This window comes from Notechis scutatus, chromosome 4, assembly GCF_049901735.1.
Source record: "Notechis scutatus isolate UNSWTSFEM ecotype Mainland chromosome 4, rNotScu1.2, whole genome shotgun sequence".
Taxonomy (NCBI): Eukaryota; Metazoa; Chordata; class Lepidosauria; order Squamata; family Elapidae; genus Notechis; species Notechis scutatus.
Genome location: NC_142012.1, coordinates 27,197,169 through 27,218,125, shown reverse-complemented (window position 1 = coordinate 27,218,125; position 20,957 = coordinate 27,197,169). Strand labels below are relative to the sequence as shown.

At 39.7% G+C, this 20,957-nt stretch overlaps 1 protein-coding gene across 2 annotated transcripts in view; it reads right to left on the bottom strand.

The window, feature by feature from the left end:
* FBXW7 (F-box and WD repeat domain containing 7) overlaps window positions 1-20,957 on the bottom strand; it is a 122,433-nt gene that overhangs the window by 95,133 nt on the left and 6,343 nt on the right. Inside the window, exons 1-2 of one of the 2 annotated variants that reach the window (XM_087963026.1) lie at window positions 1,594-1,668; window positions 598-704 (exon numbers count right to left, since the gene is read on the bottom strand). The exons of the other annotated variant lie outside the window; for it this stretch is intronic. The gene's annotated coding sequence lies outside the window, so the exon portion shown is untranslated. Of the gene's footprint in view, window positions 1-597; window positions 705-1,593; window positions 1,669-20,957 lie in introns of those variants that run through there. 2 annotated transcript variants of the gene reach the window in all.

Sequence of the window (20,957 nt, the reverse complement as noted above, 5' to 3'; positions counted from 1 at the left end):
TTTCAAATTTAACTTAAGTGAATTGCAATGTAAAATAAATGCATACAGAAAACTTGAAGCAGTACTAAGTGGAAAAACCCTATATACTAAAAGATGGCATACTGTCCTTCAGCTTTTAAAAGCAATGCATTTATTTCGTTTAATGCAGCATAGATTAAAGCATTTGCCAAGCACACTCACATTAACAAAGATGCTCAACCCAATTACAGTATAATCCCACTTGAAATAATTGTCATTTACACTGATAGCACTGTTAGCAGCTACCTACAAAATCTTAGTCATCAGGTAATTTAATAAGCAAGGGGCAGGACAGCAGCTTAAGACACATATTTAAGCAAAACTTCTTGTTTTCACACTGCATCAAAAGCTATATTTGTTCTGCCTCCTCCCCTCAACAGAGACTAGTTACAGCTATATTGTGCCAGGATTGCTTCTTCCTTCAACCTTGCTCTGCCCTTTTGATATTCACATTTTTATTAATTCATTTTCTAGTAATATTTAAATGCAAGCAGCCAGTGCAAATTAAATAAAAAAAGCCTTTTGTATAAAAAGATTCTGCATGCAAACAAGCAAATAATGCAGTAACCTTTTACTCGCCTGCTGGAGGTACTGTCTGCTGCATAGAATTTTAAATCCTCATCTGCAGATGCAACTGAGCTGGTATTGCCAAGGACTTTTGCTCTTCCTGTGCTGATTCTACACAGCTATTCATCAGAGAAAAACATTACAGAGAAAATGTAAAGTAATATTAAGTGGAATCACTCAAGATGACATGGAACAGGTCAACTTTGAAAAAGTCAACTGCATCTTGTGTAGTCATGTTAGTGAGCCAATAAAGTATTATTGCTTATGCAGGTTTGTACTGATACGTAGCACATGAAATCACGGCAAGCTAATAAAAAACATAAGCAGAATTAAAGTTCATTGATCATCCTTCGCTGATAATTTAAAAAGTGTCTTTTCTAAGGAAAAATTTCATGACTGTTTTCCAGTCACCTTTTTCATGAATGTCCAGACTGTGCATAATTCTAACAAATACGATTAAAGCTATCCCGTGCAATTTCAAAATACCTTTTTTTAACTTGGGTTTTAGCTTGCCAACAACCACTACTACCATAGAATTTATTTACAAAAAAACAACAAAAACATATACCTGATATCATGGTTTAAATGAAAATATAAGGATCAGTTTGTACTGGGCCAGCGAAGGCTAAGTAAGTTTTGGGTTTTTAGGTTTTGGAAGATTGTAAAAATGTAGCTGTTGCTTTGAACACAGATACTGAATTGAGATGAAAATAATCCACTTAATAAAGCTGTTTCATCAACTTCTTTATTTGTAATTTTTCCTCAAGAAAATCAGGCTTTAATGTGTATGACATCCAATGCCATTTTAATGGCATCTACTTCTCTAGTTAAAAGAGAAATGGGTTCTAATCTATACTATATATAATTCAAGATTACTAGTTATAATAATTTTGGGCTATACTGAATATAAAACATATAGCTATTCAATGAAATTTACATTTCCCCAAACAGGAATGAAAGATTAGCAATTAAGGTTGTTATTCATTATTTATGTGCTTTCCCTCTCACCTCATGTCAGTCTCCTTAATGTACTATTGATTCTCAAGATGCATAAAGATGGAGCCAGTGACAGACCACACATAGGAAACCTTCCAAAAAATAAAGCGAAGTGATGGCTTAAATAGATATCCTCACAAATAATTTGAAAGGCATAAAATCTGAGTGACAAACATACAAATAACACTGCTGTGAAGCTAATACTAAACATGAACCAGTTTTTTTCTAAAGCAATTAGATCATTAATATCACTAAATAAAACTTTTAAACATGACTTGTTGAACAAGAAACAATGTGCTACTTTAATGCTGAATTCACACATCATATTAAACACATCATATTAAACCAAAATAACAACTCATTCTAGTTTAGCACAATGTATGAACCAAGCCATTAACTGCATAATGAATCTACTTCAATATTTAAAACAATTCTTTTAAGACAAAAAAGCCTTATATTTATAGTTATTATTACATCCGCTTATGCATTCATATCATTTAATATTAAGATTTCATTATCACAAATGTGAGTAAATTTATGAGATATGTGTGATAACCATTTTGGATGTAAATATATTATGAATACTGAAACATGATTCAACCAAACTTCATGACATCAGCTACAAATCAACATCATCCTAACTGTGACAAAAAATTTTTTAGAAAAAGTACAGGTAGTTCTCTACTTACAATAGTTCATTTAGTGAATGTTCAAAGTTACAACAGTAACTGAAAAAAGTAACTTATGACCTTTTTCACATAACCATTGCAGCATCCCCATGGTCACATGATCAAAATTGAAGTCCTTGGCAAATGACTCATATTTATGATGGTTGCAGTGTCCCGGGGTCCTGTGATCACATCTTGTAACTTTCTGATAAGCAAAGTCATTGGGGAATTCACTTAACTGTCTCACTAACTTAACAACTACCGTGATTCACTGAACAACTGTGACAAGAAAGGCTGTAAAGTGGATCAAAACTATCACTAACAAATGTCTCACTTAGCAACAGAAACTTTGGGCTCAATTGTTTTGAAAACAAGAACAATCAATGCACTTTCTATCCCACGCTACTGCTTGAACGCTGATTGTAAAGAATTAGGTTGCCAACAACCTTCTCAACAACCTTCCAAAAACAAAAGATTGGACACAATGCAAGAGTTGACCAGTAGAGTTAAATCTTTAGACAGTTTCTTGAGGAGACACATTAATACCTTCTTCAAAGACATCAGCATTTACCCCTCTCAGAGCAAGTCATTCACTACAGACCAAATTCAGCCTATTGCCCTTAAATACAAGTCAGGTAACTCCCCACCTGCCAATCAGGGTAATCTCTTTCCACTTTAGGTGTTCTTCATATTCAGAATCCTCTCCTCATCTCTCCACTCACTTCCCCATCATCCATCCAATCTTCCACCTCAATCTCCTATTTCTCCCATACTTTCAACAAGATTTTCTTTCTTTTTCTTTTTTCATTCTAGCACTATTCTCTAATTTAATCCTTCACCCTAGGTTGCTGTACTTTCTTCTCTCGTATTTGTATAATTCCAACTTCTAATACAGTCTTTTAATCTGGTCACTCCCATTCTCACCTTCAACATAGTCCTTCAATTTAATTTGCTCCAATTGAGCCCTCCAGCATAGGCCTTCTCTCTTATTTTCTCCACTGTTGCCCAGAGGTGATATTCAACCAGTTCGCAACGGTTCAGGAGAATCGGTAGCAGTGATTTGGTGAGCGTTGCCTAACCAGTGAAGACCCCTGGCTGGCCACGCTCCCAACCCGGTCTCCTGGTCGCTCACTTGCCCCGGTCGCACTCCTAGCTTTCCCTACGTGGCAGCCGCAGTGCAGCTCGGGTGGATGTCCTGTGGCTGCTGCACATGTGTACTGTGTGTGCAGCTGCTACACATGCAGTGCACATGTGCAGCTGTCCCAGGACATTTGCCTGCCTGCCCGCCCTCCCAGAGCACTTCTCCCAGCAGACGCGCCTCTTCCAGCCCGGCCCAGCCAGCCAGCAGGTGGCCACATGTCCAGCCGCCCCTTTTTCAGTGCAAGAATCCTCCTCCAACTGGCCGGCTGCTCTCCTCCTCGGCCATATAGAACAAACAGGCAGAGAAGGAGGAGAGCAGCCAGCCAGTTGCGCTGAAAAAGGGGTGGCTGGAGGACACTCTTTTTCGATCTCCAGCTGCCTCTTTCGCAGTGCAAGAAGCCTCCCCCAACCAGCCAGCTGCTCTCTTCCTCCTCGGCCATACAGAACAAACAGGCAGAGAAGGAGGAGAGCAGCTGGCCAGTTGCGCTGAAAAAGGGGCGGCTGGAGGAGACCCTTTTTCCATCTCTAGCCACTTCTTTCAGAGTGCTGCATCACTCCGCTCGGACTTGCTTGGGCAAGTCCCTCTGGTGCAGCAGGCTCAATGGGGTGGACCTGCGTGGTTGGCGCATAGAACACGGCTGTGACAGCACATTGGAGAAGCGGAGCAAAGCTGGAGGTCAGTATAGCCACCACGTCTTTTTTTTTGGTGCGACTTTTTTTGGAGTCCAGCTGCACAGATAAAAACATGCAGCGGCTACAGGTATCTCATGATAAGGGCGAGATGTGGGCTGGGAGGGAGCCCAGTGACCACAATGGCTCGGCCCTGGCTTGCCTTCCCTGGCAGCCAGCCACAGGAGGAAGGTAAGGTTTCAGGCAGTCAGGAAAGCCAAACCCAAGCTGCCTAGCTCAGAGCTGTCAGCAGTGGGAGGGCCGAGGCTGTAGCACACATATTGCTTGAATTTCCCAGCCCCAAAAGTGGGAGGGGAGGAAGTCCCACCCGTGGCCCTTTGTTGGACCCAGAAGTCTTGCCTGCCAGCTTTTTCGGGCAACATGGGACCAGAGACTGGCCGGGAAGAACAATGAGCAATGCTACCAGGTGCTTGGAAGTGTGTGTGTGTTTGTTTCAGGTGGGCGCGTGGAAGTGTGTGTGTGTGTGTGTGTTTGTTTGTTTCAGGTGGGCACTTGGAAGTGTGTGTGTGTGTGTATGTGTGTGTGTGTGTTGTGTGTTTCAGGTGGGTCTCCTCTCCTAGCTTTAGAAGGAGAGAGGGAAGGGGAAAGGGATAGGAAGAGAGAGAAAGAGAGAAAAGAGGGGTAACAGAAGGAAACAGAGAAAGAGAGAGAGGTGAAAGAGAGAGGGAAAGAGAGAGAGAGAGAGAGAGAGAGAAGAGAGAGAGAGAAGAAAGAAAGAGAGAGAGAGAGAAAGAAAGAAAGAAAGAAAGAAAGAAAGAAAGAAAGGAAGGAAGGAAGGAAGAAGGAAAAGAAGGAAGGAAGAAAGAAGGAAGAAAGAAAGAAAGAAAGAAAGAAAGAAAGAAAGAAAGAAAGAAAGAAAGAAAGAAAGAAAGAAAGAAAGAAAGAAAGAAAGAAAGAAAGAAAGAAGATAGACAAAGAAAGATGGGATGGAAGGGAAAAAAGAAAGAGGGAGGGAGGAGAAAGTGAATGAGATATAAGGATGAATGGATGGATAGCTAGATGGAAGAAGGGAGGGAGGGACGGAGAGAAAAAGGAGAGAAAGGAAGGACACAAACCCTGGCTTCAGAAGACTCTTTGAAACAGCACAGCAATCTAGTGCTGGAAGGGATCTCAGAGGTCATCTTCTAGTCCAAGGGTCTTCAAACTTGGAAAGTTTAAGACTTGTGGACTTCAACTCCGAGAATTCCTGAGCTAAAATGACTGGAGGAGGAATTCTGGAAGTCGACAAGTCTTAAAGCTGTCAAGTTTGAAGACCTCTATTCTAGTCCAACCCCCTGCTTCAGCAGGAGATCCTTACAGAATCATAGAATAGTAGTTAGAAGGAACCTTGGAGGCCATTTAGTCCAACCCCCTGCTCCACCAGGAGACCTTATATCATCTGGAATCTGGATTATTTTGGTGCCTCTAACAGAGAAGAAAATTGGCAGAGGAGTTTACTAGGATGAGGCTGCCATGCAGAAGAAGGCAGAGATAGTCCTTCACTTATGACCACAATCGAGGCCAAAATTTGGTTGCTAAGCAAGAGCGTTGGTAAGTGAGTTTCACCACATTTTACTCAATCCATTGTATCTCCTGGGTCTAACGGTCATGTGCAGGCTAGGGAAGTAAATCTGAAGGTGTATGCAATGTTCTAATGTACAGAAGTTATAGTTAAATGTGTGGCAGAAAATGGTGTGTTTTTCCAAACACAGTGAGGTTGAATTTGTATAGTTTTAGAAATGGGCTTTTTTGTCAAAACAAATAAAAATAGTAGCACAAGTGGCTGCAGGGCGAATTACAGTTAGCAGCTTTGCTTTAAAAAAAAGATAAATGGCATCCTGCAGAAGGAAAAAAAATGCAAAAAGCTAAAAACAGTTTACAATCTCTTAACATTTTTTTTTTTTTGCTTTTCTCTACACAGCACTACAAGTTTTAATGGCAACCAATTTGACTTCCATCTTCACTTCAGTCCTTTAAGTCCATAGATCTCCAGGCATATGCAGCCACAATGGTTCTGCAAAAGATAATTTCCATTTTGGCTTTTTTGCCATACTTCTGCTGCAGAGTTCACATAGTACAATTTTTGGACCCTGCTCATTGTCTCTCCAACCTACACCCATTCTATCTAATTCCACTATCAATTAAGTTAGCTCAGTCTCAGTTTACCTCATTTATTTAATTCTCTCTCTCAAAATCCATTGCAAACACACCACTTAACTATCATTCTTTAATATACTACTTCTTAAAGAAAATTCCTTATCTTTAATCTCCAAAATATACCCATGTAATTACCTGATTAAAAAGACTTCCTTCCCTTCAGGATTAATATAGTTGCCAATTGGATTTTTGAGAATTTCATTTTTTAAAGAAATGCAGAGAAATAATATGTCTGCAAAGCTTTAATTTATCAAGAAGGTCTTTAAATCCATGTTTTGTCATTTCTACTTTTTGGTCATGAGCCACAGTGGCGGAGTGGTTAGATTTCAGTACTGCAAGTTACTTCTATTGACTGCCGGCTGCCTGCAATTTGGCAGTTCAAATCTCACCTGGCTCATGGTTGACTTAGACTTCCATCCTTCAGAGGTGGGTAAAATGAGGACTCAAATTGTTGGGGACAATATGATGACTCTGTAAACTGCTTACAAATGGCTGTAAAACACTGTAAAGCAATATATAAGTCTAAGTGCTATTGCTATTTATGTTTTCCCTCCCTTCCAAAAAAGTTTGCACTTGAGCATCCTCAGAAGTGAAGACACTGCAAATAATTCATTTGAGTTTCTGTGCAATATTCTTATATTTTGTTTCTTATAATCTCACTATAAGATATGTGTATGTATATGTGTGTATATATAATGTGTGTGTCTGTGTGTGTGTATACATACACATACATATATATGTTTCTTATAGTCTCACTATCTGTTTTCCCCTAGAATATATTAAAGTAGTTTTAGCTGCTGCTCTTAAACAAGGTAATTCTCATTTATCATCCACTCATTCAGCGACTGTTCAAAAAGTTGCAATGGGGGCTAATTGAGGGATGTTTATGACAGCTTATTGTAACTGAGGCCAGATAGTGTCCACATAGTATTGTGATTACAATCTGGCTGCTTGGTAAGTGGCTTGCCACATTCCATGGTCACATGATCATTTGCAACCTCCATGGTCAAATTCTGGCAAGCAAAGTAAATGGGGAAGCCAGGAGGTTACAGACTCACTTAATGATAGCAACTGCCAAAACTGCTATCATAAGTTGATGTAATCACATGACGCTAATGCCTTACAACTTAGCGTCAGACTTCCTAGTCCCAATTACCACCAGTAATCAAGGACCACTTGAATCATTTGCCATATCAAAATCAACTTTTTAATATTCTTTTTTACTAACTTGCATTTCTTTTGGTCAAGTTTATATTCTTGTTTTTAGTTCCAGTTTTTAAAGAAAATATTCTTTTCTTTGACAACTTTTCTTACTCTGTTCATTAATCATATTACATTGACTTGGATTTGGTTTTTGAAATATATTTTCTAAATAAATTTCTATTGATATGGTTGGAATATTTTTCAGTCATTATAAAAAGACTTTGTTTTATCATTGCTTGTTATTTCGAGGAAGTCTATTTTCTATGTTTAATTTTTTTTGCTATGTCTTCCCTTGTACCTAAATCCAATCTAATAACATCTTAAAAATGGGCTTTTTTGTCAAAACAAATAAAAATAGTAGCACAAGTGGCTGCAGAGCGAATTACAGTTAGCAGCTTTGCTTTAAAAAAAAGATAAATGGCATCCTGCAGAAGGAAAAAAATGCAAAAAGCTAAAAATGAACAATGTTCTATCTTTAACTGGTTCTAAATTTGCCGGCTCAATTAATCCTGGCTAATGAAAAGGGAAAATTCTGGCTCCTATTTCATATTATGATAGATAAATTCCTTTTGATATTTAGACATTTATTTAGAACCAATATTTGAAATATTCACACATGATTTTGGAGTATTACATATATGTAAATTCCTCCAAAGGCATTACAATTATATTCTATAAAAAGATAACTGAAAATAGTTAGAAGGCAATTGGTCCAAGTCCAAGCCTGTAAGAATTTGAAGACCCTACTGAAACGTTTGTGAGCAGTGATAAGACGTTTAGCATTCAGGGGACAAAAATATATGGCCTAACTGGTCTCTTCACAATTCCCAGAATTTTAAAAGCAGATGTTGGTTTAAGAATCAAAAAGAGTGAATATATTAAAAAGAAGAACATGTATACACACAACTAATTCCACTACGCAAACACAAATGTCTTAAGACATTTAATTTTTAAACAAATATTTAGCTTCTAAGGTTTAAATTTAAAAGCATTTGAAGATTCGTCTTATATTTTACATGTCTGTCAATATATTGCATGTACATCCTATTTGGTGAGGTGTAGCAATGATATATTGATTTATAACTTAAGTCTCTAAAATAAAGATTCTAGAGGTGCATGGAAGATTTCAATTGTGAGAGGAAAAAATGGTAACAAGCTTGAATTAACACAAGAAAAAAATAGATATATTCTACACTTGCGAAATTAAGGAGGAAGAATGTACTGTATCTGAGAAGTTATAGCCTGATGGGATGGAGTAGATTTTAAAATTACATACAGGGAACAAAGATATGGATTTATAATTGAAAAAAAAACCTAACATGCAGAAAGTATATGATATCATTAGACTGCTATGAATACATATAAAAATGAGAATTCAGTGGTTGATGAGAGCTGACTGTTCCATTTCATAAAATGGTAATAAATCAAATGAGCATTTTGGGGCATTGAAATTGAATTTTTGGGAAAAATTGTGCAAAATTCTGTGTGATATGACCCGTTAAAAGATTATTCTGTTAGGTGATATAAATGGACTGAAAGAAATTTAATGAATGTACAAAAACAGTGACCAGTCTTTCAGAGAACCATGAATGAATAAGATGACTGATGATCATCAGCTTACAAAACAGCCTGTTTTCAAATATCTACTTTAAGAATAAGTCTATTCATACATGGAAAAGCAATCAATGGAAAAAACATGCCTCTTGGTTATTTATGATAAAAGTCTGAGAGTATTTGTGAAAGATACAAGAGTAAAGAGATATTCTAAATGTTGATAGTGTCAAAATGGACACAGAAGAAAAGAAAGGTGAAAGAAATGAAGCAGAATGACTGCAGGAAGAAAACAAATAAGTCCTATATTAAAATATTATTACTAGATATACAGTATTAATATCAACAGAACGAATAGGTATGAGAGAAAAGATGCTGTGGATTGTATTTGAAACAGAATAAAAAACATGGTGTTATGAATACCACTCAAGTATGCTGGGAATATAAAAAAGAAAGCTTGATGAAGCAATGAGGTAAAAAGATTATAGATGAGAAAAAATACACATCAGATAAAGATTGCTACAAAAAAGCAAGCATAAAAGATACAATATGTATACAGAGAAAAAGATGGTTGTAAGAATGGAGTCAAAATGAAAACAGTTAAGATTGAAAGAAAGTGGTACTGACTGAAGTAAAAATTGTTTTTGAATTCGATGAAAAAGGCTAAAGCAAGGAGTCTTCAACAGAGTGAATGAAATTAAAAATGAACTAATAAAATGATTTCACTTGAAAAAAGAAGTTAGAAGCAAATATGGTTTGCAATTATATAAAAAGTTGAAGTATATTAAAAGTAAATTAGATTTAGCTATATTTTTGTTGTTTTTATCTGATTTGTTTATTTTATTTTGCTTATTATTTCTGAAAACATTTTTGGACTCTGCAGAATATCATATATTCCAAAAGGAACAGAATGGGCTTTGGTCTTAGCTGAGACGCCCCTTCTATACATGCTGCAAGAGAGTCCAAGTCAGGGTAAGACATCATCGAGCTGAGTCTGCCAAGCTGATAAAGCCAGGCCTTGTTGCTAGGCACCCAGCTTTCGGCAAAGTAACTTGACAGACGTGGCGTGTCTCTGAAAAATGGAAGAACGAGAAGAACCCTCCCCAACCACTACCAGACAGAACCAGGGTGGGGATGGACTGTCTTGCAGCGTGTATAGAAGGGGCATCTCAGGTAAGACCAACGCCCATTCTCCTCCACACTGCTGTGAGAGTCCAGGTCAGGGACATACCAAAGCTGGCGTGTCCTAGGGAGGGTCTAAGTCTGGTCCATGTTCTCTGATTCCAGAAGTACGTCAAATGCTGCCTCTGCGGAGGCAAAGGTATCCAGTCTCTAGTGCCGGATAAATGGAGAGGGCAACGCCCAAATTGCCTCCCTACAGATTTCCTCTATGGTGGCCTGGGTAGCCCAGGCAGCTGATGTGGCCGCGCTCCTGGTTGAGTGAGCCATCAGTCCTTTGGGCACCGGGAGAGATCGAGTCTCATAGGCTGTAGTTATACAAGCCCTTATCCATCTACCCATCGTGGATGGGGAAGCCTTGGTCCCTAAAGAAGCAGGCTGGAAGGACACAAACATAGCTTCTGTTTTACGAAAGGTTGCAGTCTGTTTAATATATAAATGGAGAGCCCTCCGTACGTCCAGCGTATACCACTTCCGTTCCAACTCATGGTGGGGATTAGGGCAGAAGTCCGGTAGGACTAGTTCTTGTGCCCTGTGGAACCATGAATTGATTTTTGGAATAAAGGTGGGGTCTAAGTGCAGCACCACTCTATTTTGGTGGAAGATGCATAAGTCCTGTCTTACAGAAAGAGCTGCCAAGTCCGACAACCTCCTGGCCGATGTGATAGCCACCAGGAAGGACACCTTGAGAGTCAAGAAATGAAGACCCACCTATCTCAAAGGCTCAAAAGGGAGTCCCATAAGGTCCCAAGTGGGATACCAATGGACCACCGGTGAATGCAGATTTGAGGCCCCTTTCAAAAACCTACGTACAGCCAGATAGTGGGACAGAGAGTCATAATTATCCCAAGACAACACTGTAGACAAGGCAGCAACCTGTCAGCGGAGCATGTTTGGTGATAGCCCCCTATCTAGGCCTTCCTGCAGGAACTCCAGCACTTCTGCAACTGTGGCTGAAGCAGAGAGCCAGTTAGTCTTAGAGCACCAAATGCAAAAGGCTCTCCAGGTAGCATCATAGATGTAATTTGTGGATGGTCTTATTGATGCTTGGATGGTCTTTATAACCTTAGATGACAGATTGTCCTTTATCAGTGATCTCCACTCAAGCGCCAGGAACCACTGAGGCTCTGGAAGGAGCAGAGTCCCCTGGCTGAGGGAAATCTTGTCGGGCGGGATCCTCCAAGGGTGAGCAACTGACAGGTTCACTAGGTCTGCAAACCAGGGGCGCCTGGGCCAATGGGGTTCCAGGAGCACTAGCTCCGCCTTCTCCACCAACATCTTCTGAATGACAGCCAGAATTAGAGGAAGAGGTGGGAAGGTGTAGAGGAGACCTGAAGGTCATCTGCTCCGAAATGCACTGGTCCCTTCCGCTCCCTGGGTGGTGAACCTGGTGAAGAATCTCTCCAAGTGAGCATTCTGAGGAGTGACAAACAGGTCAACTAATGGGAGGCCGAACCTCCCCAACAACTACATGAACAAGGACAGATGGAGGCACCATTCCGAGTGATCAACCCCGGCTCAACTGAGCCAGTCTGCTTGGATGTTGTCAACCGCCAAAATGTGGTCTGCCCCTGAGGGACAGAAGATGCCTCTCTGCCCATAGCCTCAAACGTTCGGCTTCCTGCATCAAGGCCTTGGACCTGGTTCCCCCCTTGTCTATGAGCCTTGGTGGCCATATTGTCCATCATTATCAACACATGAGACCCTGTCACCTTGTCCCAGAAATGTCTCAGAGCCAGGTAGATAGCCCTGAGTTCCAGCCAACTGATGGGGCAAGAGCTATCTACCTGAGACCAACAACCCTGAGCTATCTCAGTGTGCAGATGCAGCCCTCAACCATAAAGACTGGCATCTGTCATGATTTTGAGTCTTTCTAGCTCCTTGAAAAGATGGCCCCTCCTGATGGCTTGGAACTGCCACTACCGGAAGGAATGCAAGACCAGTGGAGGAACCTGGACCCTGATGGATGAGTGGCTGGTTCCAGCTGGTTGGAATGGCAGCAGGAACTACTGCAGAGTCCGGGAATGAAGTCGGGCCCATGAGACTATGGCTATACAGGAAACCATCTTTCCTAGGAGCTGAGATAGCAGAGATAGTGAAACCATATGCTGATGCCAAATTTGCTTCACTAAGGCCTGTAGACTCTCCTGCCGATCCAGGGAAAGGAAGACTTTGCAGGGGATTGTGTCTATGACCGCCCCAAGATGTAAAAGACGGGTGGTCGATGACTCTTCCCGATATTTATTGAGAAACCATGTTCCTGCAGAATCTGAATCGTGGTTTGAAAGTCTGTTGGCAGTGAGGGCTGAAGATAATTAAATCAGTATATCATCTAAATAGCACTGGACCATCTAAATAGCACTGGGGGCCGATGACAGGGCATGATATTAGTAATGTCTGTTGTTGTAAGAAAATCGAAGGAACTGGTGATGATGTGGCCAGATCGGGACATGGAGGTATGCCTCCATGAGATCAATAGACAAGAGGAGGTTGCCCTCCCAGACGCTCTCCAGAATAGTCCAGAGGGACTGCATCTTGAAGCGCCTGTATGGAATGAATTTGTTCAGGAACTTGAGGTCGAGAATTGCCCTCCACCCCCACTGAAGCCTTTGGAATTACAAAGAGCCGGAAATAGAACCCCTGCCCCCAATGGTCCTCTGTAACAGCCTGGATAACTTTGATGGCAGATTCCATGAGAGCCTATTTGGATCTGTCCAGTGAGATGGGATAGTGGACAAAGAACTTCAAAGGGGGGGAGAGGAATTCAAGATGAAGGCCCGACCTCACAGTTCAGAGAACCCAGGCATCCGATGTTGTCTCCTCCCATTGCGATGCGAAGAATGCCAGGCAATTTTCGATGGGAGGAGAAAGGCAGTCACTTAGAGCTCCAGAAAGACCAGCCTCCTCCACCTCGAAAGGGCCAAGAGCAAGGATGGATGCATCCTGTTCCTACCATGTATTATTTAAAAGTACAACCAACGCTGTTTTGTCCCATGTTGGGGCCTGAAACCTGAGTGAAAGGGTCTGGATAATCCACTTCATTCAGGATTCTCTGGAGTTTGCAATGCCACCATCTTCTCAACCACCATCCCTAAAAAGGAAAGGTGGGAGGCTGAACAAAAACTGTTCAGAGCAACAGTGAAGACTTCTAAAGGAGAGGCATATCACCCTTGTTTTAAAGAAGCCAGAAACTTCCTCTCCCTCAAAGATGAATTCATCTTCAGTTGGACCCACCCACATCTCCTCCTGAGTGGACTTTGACATTGTTTGCTTTCTCGGAACAACAGGGTCAAATTATTCCAAGATAACTGGGTCATTTGCTCCTCTGGCATCTCAACAGACTTGACATCCAACTGGGAATAAAATCAGGCAATTTTAGCTGCCAGATGCACAAAAAATCCCTCTATGTGGTCCTGAAAGTAGGCATCTAGGCTGCCCTTCCCCCAAAGGGTTAGGGTGATATGCTGAGGACATGACAAAAGCAGAGAAATACTGATGTTTCACTGCTCTTCCCATCATGTGATGGGTGTTAATAGCAGCTCTAACTTGTAACTGATCAGACTCATGTCCTGTTTTTCTCCAGAAGTGCTTCAGATGTCTCTTGATCTTTTTTAACCCCCTCAACTCCTCCCAGTGAGTACTGGGAGTGATGGGACAAAAGAGAGGTTGTACACCCACAATTCTGTCCAAGGCTCCAGCCAGCTCCCTATTTTAGGCAGCAGCCAAGCTATCCAGAGGACTGTGTGGTCATCAGATACTAGCTGTTGTGGTTCACTGGCAGCCTGTACAGATGGCAGTGAGGAAGAACGGGGACAAGTCCAGGAGTCTGGAGAGGACTCGGACGAGGGTCCTGCGTCTGATGCAGAGATGGGGCCAGGACCATCTGGGAGTGGGGTGCTGACTCCACAGCCCTACAGTCTGGCAGCAGAGAGGCCGAGGAACAAGGGGAGCCTGTTCCCAGAGCACGTGTGTGTGTGTGCAGACCTGCTAGAAGGAAAGAGCAGCTGAGACAAAAGAGGTGACTTGAGAGTAAGGCTTGGAGGTGATTGCCCCTCCCATAAGGTATAAAGGACAGGCAAAGGTGAAGAAACCTTTGTAGGAAACAAAGTCGTTCGTTCTGTTTAGATTAAACCTTGAAGCTCTGTGTGGACTTTGTACTTCCGTTGGTTTTTTTTATACTTCATTTGGCACTTTTGTTGTTGGCAGCAATTCAAACGAGAGAAAGATGGGTGCTTATCTCGAGGGACTGTTTGGGACTCATTGCAGGCTGGGAATGAACATAATTCCCAGCGTTGAACTAAAACAAGAGTTGTTTTAAGTAAGCGTGTGCTTAATTACAGTCTCAGGAAGCCTTGGTCAGAACACTAGCCCCAACTCCCTTTGAAACCCTAGCAAGTCCATCAGTTGTGAGAAACTGGTAGATTCTGGATCACTGTTGAACAGAAAGAATCATTTCATTCCTAGGGTCAGAATGCCAATAATCCTAGAATTATCCCACAAAAGATGTGTGTGTGTGTGAGTGCGTGTGTGTACACACACACACACACACACACACATGTCATTTAATGTACTCCTGTGCCTTAATACACAAAAATCCAACTAAAAGCCAAAATGCAAAGTTAATGAACCCATAATGAACAAGCATTAATCATTATTAATTATTGCCTTATTTTCTATTGCATTCCTGAAGCAGGGTGTCAAACTCAAGGCCCACCAGATGGATCCAGCCCACAGGGTGCTTAGATCTGGTCCATGGAACCGCCCTGGAAACAATGAAAGACCAACCCACTGTGCCTCTGCCAGCAAAAACGGAGCTCAGGAAGGCTGCGAGCAGCCCTGCCAAACTCTATTTTCACTGGCAGGAGGTTGCAGGAGTCCATCGCAGCCAGCAACTCAGGAGCCCATTTTCACTTGGGCCACCACAAGCCTCCCCAACATGGGTGACACTGAGCTTGCCATGTCCACCCCAACTGCCTGAAGTCAAGGACAACCCTGATGCAGCCTTCAATGAAATTGAATTTGACACCCCTGATCTAAAGCCTTGGTATCTAATTTCTCTACTTCCAAATTCCATCACTTTTCGCCTACTATCACTTGCCTTTCTGCAGCTATTGACAAATCCTTCACCCAAGCTATGCTCACCTGATTTCAGTTAGAACCAAAGAAAATATATTACCCTAAACCAAGTTGCTGTTCAATGGAACCATTCCCATTTATGCAGAAATATAAAATAAGATTTAAAGATTAGTAAAAAAAAGATATACTTCCTGAACATGTATTTCAGATATCCTAACTGATTCTCATACAGGCTACTTCATACAAGCATTTACACCAATATTCCAATAAATAAGAAAGGTGGGAGTGAAGAAGAAATTCCTCAACCACTTTCTCACAATAGGTTCTGCTGCTCTATTTTAGAAAAAGAACAACCTAAGCAGCTAGTTCTAAAATGTGTAAGGGTTTGGCTTGGAAAAATGAAAAGGAGCCCTGCTATGCTTCCTCCTTTCTAACTACTGGTGTGTATTTCAAAGTTCAACTGAGTGCTCGGTTGAAACCTAGCCCATAAAAAATCAATAGGACACAAAATGCGGGCTATTATCTATTCACAACCATCTTTGGTAATAACGTTAATTGACATTAAGCAACTTGAAATGTGTGTATATGCACCACCTTTTAATTCTGCACTTTAATTATTTGGGTGAATGGCTGTTTCAAAGATCTATGGAAGCACGCTGCCATTTATGGCTTATCTTCAGAAAAAATAAGCACAATTGATAGTTCTTGAATGGGAGGCCACTATGATAAAGCTTCATGAAAAAAATATCTCTGTACTATTTTTGAAGTCCTTTCTAGCCATTTGGTCATGATAGCAACATTTTAATTTAATTTCACAGTATAATTTCTTCAAATTATGAAAATTCTTCATCCAGGACATTAATTTAGTACATACATACATACATACATACATACATACATACATACATACATATATATATACAAATAAAGCTGAATACCATACATATGGATGCTCGCGAAAACTTAAGAAAACACACATACATACATGTATGTATGTATGTATGTATGTATGTATGTATATAACATTGTTTTCAGCTATACAAATTTCATTGTGTTTTGAATCCAAGAGTAACAATTCATAGATGAAATAAAAATTAAATATGAAGTTAAATTTTTAAGCAGGTCCACTAAAAGACAATTAATGCTATATTTTAAGGTTCTATGCTGAGAACCAAACAAGAGCTTATCTGAACACACAAGCTATGAAGGCATTGCAGTTTTCCTTGCATACTTCTGTTCTTCACAAAAAAACTTTTTATTGTGCTTTAGTAGAAGGTCAATGGCTATCACTTCACTACTTGAGCACAATAGTGAATTGAAATAAGAACTCATTGCTGTTTGGACCGACAAAGCTACCAGTATGCCTAAGCCAATAAAGCGATTTGTTCATTAAAGCTACTAATAAAGCAACCTTTTGTTAGTCTATGAAACATCAGAAGCATCGGAGAATGCATCAAACTGCAATATTTCTGGCTTTCCCACAAAGTCTAGAAATGTCTCTGAAAGTCTTAGTATTTTTATATAGGTTGAAAACGTTACCAATTCCCTATTTTTTGCCAGTTTATTCATAACTAAAAATCAAACTCTCTCCTTACAATCACTACACATTAAGAATGTACTGTGTTTTTAACATTAATCCCAAATATGTAAAAATATAAAACTGGTCTACAAAAATAAAAAGAATGAAACAACTTTAAGTGAGACATTAGTCCTACTGTGATGGTACTTAACAAAGTTTTACATGTCTGTTTACTAGTCCAAGAGGCAACAGTCAACAGGATTCATTCCCATTACTGAAACTGAAACATAGCAGAGTTGCCCTTTTTTATATTGAGTGATGAGACATAAACTGCTCTAAATCTAATTTCCCCTTTCCTTATGCATTTTTTCATCTCATGGCTAACAGTTCATTTTAAGTTCAGCATTACAAATTTCAAGTGTCCATTCTAAAATAGATTAAAGTAACATCCCAAGCTATCAAACATCTCTTCCTTTCATGTATTTAATTAGGCCAATAATCATATGCTAATGAAATATCCAAAATATTTGTATTATTGTAATGCGCTCTATATGGGGCTACCCTTGAAGACCATTCAGAAGCTACAGCTGGCTGCACAGTATGGTACCGTAGGCAGTTTCAGGGCCCTAAGAATGGCATTTGTAGCACCACTGCTCCATAAACTGCATTGGTTACCAGTCTATAGTCTGCGGATGCAAGTCTGTGGGTGCAATTTAAGATATTGGTGATCACCTTTAAAGCTTTTCATGGCATAGGTCCAGGTTATTTGAGAAACCATCTCACACCACTGGGATTGGCCCATCCCACTCGTGCTGGCAAAGAGGGCATGCTGCAGGTCCCGTCAAGATTATTCCCGCTGGCAGGATCCAGGATGAGGGCCTTCTCTATTGTTGCTCCTTCCCTCTGGAACATCTTGCCCACTGATTTGAAGTTGGCCCCAACATTCCTATCTTTTTGTAAAAAACTGCCAGTCAGCTTGGGGCCCCAGCACTGTTTTTAATTGTATATGTGTAGAGATATTTTTATATAAGCCAATTATGATAAGATGGGCAGCCAATACATTTTATAATAAATAATAATAATAAATAATAATAAATAATAATAAATCCAAGAGACATAATAAACAATCAGAAATATACATTTGATTCTTAATACAGAGAAATGCTGCGAGTCATCCAGTCATTTGTTGCATTTCAGTTCAAATGTAAGAAAAAAGGTCTGCTTAACTGCTCTTTGTAATATTTAACATAAATATAATCTCAACGTATAACATATCCATGGAACTAGGGCAAGCTAAAATTTTGCCTAAATCATTTGAAAAACCTCTTTTTTTTCTTATCTATCAAAAAATATCCAACATAAATATGGTGTAGAACACATACTGTATCCACAATCCACTTCTGCAAATCAAGATATTTCTCTTTCTAAGGTTGTATAACACTTTTACAAATGCTGGTATGATGAATGTCATATAGTAGGAATACAGCAAAAGAATATACATATCCTTACTAATAAATATTATAGTACAGCTATACTAGACTGGCTACAAAAGAAAAAATTTAGACAATATGTTGCTTTCATATTCACACTATCTGTGTTTGGGTCATCAGAACCAACTTCAAAACTTATATCATCACAGCAATTCTTTCATCTAACTAAAAGATGAGCATAAAAAAATACAAATTGCTGACAATAGCAATCCCACTCTCCCATTACATGAAGGGTTCACTAGTTGGCATTTCGAACTCAAGATAATTATAAATAATAACATGATAGTGTCTTGGCATGAACCTTTACAGTGGCTTCCCATCAATGAAAAAAACAGCCCAGTCTCTACAACTTCAGAAAACTGGATTTGCAGCATTTTTAATTCCATCACAGCAATGTCAGAAATAGATTGGCTCAATTGCCAAACAAGGAAAATGTTTTGGAATCACAGGCACAGAATAATGTAAATCCAAATTATGGAGGAACCCACTTATTATATGTTGATGCATATGCATGTATCACATGTTTACGGCTTTTTTGAGAATTGTGGTAAACAATAGTTAAATATTCAGCAATGATTTACTATTACAAGTATCCTATGCCAGCACAAACCTTAAGTGCTTTCATTCCTTTCTCTTAAGCAAATACTGTATTAAATATTTCTCAGAAGGATTACAGCTCTCCCCATTTAAATCAAACCTAACAAACTACCGGTATGTATATACAGCATGACTGGATCTTCTGGTTACAGTGAGAGAACAAATAGTCGAAGACAGTTCATGAGCCAGAGGATCCCTTATATGCTTCTTCTGTATATAAAATCACCCTTTGGAAGATCTAGTCCCGATAATTATGTTGGTTCAAATCTTCCTGAACTTCTGCAAGAGCTTAAAGACCTAGCTCTATCAATTGGCTTGGGGCACCAAGGAGAGGCTTCAGAGATTAATAAAACAGATTAATATATAGATTAATAGATTAATATATAGATATATAGATCCCATTTCTCCCCCTGCTCATCCTACTCTCTCCCTCCCTATCTTTTAGCTAAGGCTGCGTCTTGTGTGTTGAATTTTATAGTATTTTATTATACAGATTTATCCTTTTAATATTGTAAGCCACCCAGAGGTACCCTATGGTAAGATGGTTAGCCAATCAATTAATCAATCAATCGGAGGCCAGCAATATAGAAATTATAAATTGTATAAAAGGCAACCACTAAACTCCAAATAACAAACATTAAAAATTAGAGGAGGAAAAGGACATTGTCCAGTAAAATAAAATTTTGAGAAGCCAAATTTGTGTGGCTTGTGTGAGGGTGTGTTAACATTCATGGGTGAGTTTTACAAGAAGGAAAGCAGTCTTCAATTTTGTTTTGGGGGCATTTATTTTGACTTTACTACTTATAAAATCAAGATTTAGAATGCTTACAATTATCAGCAGCAGTTATTCAGGGAAAGAGGTGTAATCTGTACCACAAGCTTTTAGAACAAGTGAAACTATTGACAGGGTGAAATCAAAATTCAAGTGTCAGTAGAAGATAAAAGCCTCAGTTACCTTATTTCAAAATATGAAATGAGCTAAACTTTTCACCGTTCAGTTCTTAAGCTTCTTTTTTGTTTGATTCTTACAATCAAAACAGACTGACAAGAATGTTCAACTCATTGCTCAGAAAAATAGTTTATCATTTTGGGAAGTCATTTTATCATGAAGTTTGAGAATAGTCTAAACCAGCAGTCGCCAACCAGTGGGCTGGGAACCACTGGTGGGCTGTGAGAAAATTTTGGTGGTCTGCAGAGAAATCTCACCCCTAAAACACCCCTCCAAAGCAATTAATCCAGGCTGCGCAGAAACACAAGGCTGCGCCACCCACATAGCCCGCGGGAACCCTCCCCGCCCACTCACTCCTTACCCAGCAAACTTGCCTACTAAATTTCTATTTTTCCGACCATCATCTGTTCTGCTGTGCCATGAGATTTAGATTAGCTAGGAAGCAGGAAATGGTTGGATTTGCTTTCTAGCTAGTCTTTAGATCTTCGGCTCTGCTTTTAAGCACAGCCAAACCTCCCTTAGGACTGAAGGTTTGCTTGCAAGCAAATTCAGTGCAGACTCACAGCAAGCAAATTTGAGAGACTGAGCTAGCCGATGGCAGATAGATCACTGAATGATTCTGTGAGCAACTCAATCTGTCTGCTTTGCCTGATTTTGGATAAAAGTTGCTCTTTTTTATAAAAAATTCAATATTTACATGCATGGTGTGTTGTGAGTTAATTTTGTGGGTTTGCTTGCTAGCAAATTTTATGAGTTTGCTTGCAAGCAAATTTTATGTGAGCTAGTCAATGGCAGATAGGTAGATCTCTGAATGAATCTGTGATTCTGTAAGCAACTCAATCTGCCTGCCTGCTTTGCCTGATTTTGGGTAAAAGTTGCTCTTTTTAAAAATAAAAAATTCAATATTTACATAGATCTCTGAATGAATCCTGTGATTCTGTGAGCAACTCAATCTGCCTGCTTTGCCTGATTTTGGGTAAAAGTTGCTCTTTTTTATAAAAAAACTCAATATTTATATAAATATGATATTTACATACAAGCCATGCCCAGTCACATGACCAAGCCACACCCACAAATTAGGCCATGCCTACAGAACCGGTTAGTGGTCCCTGGGATCTAAAATTATGAGTTTGGTGGTCCCTGAGGTCCAAAAGGTTGGCGACCCCTGGTCTAAACTA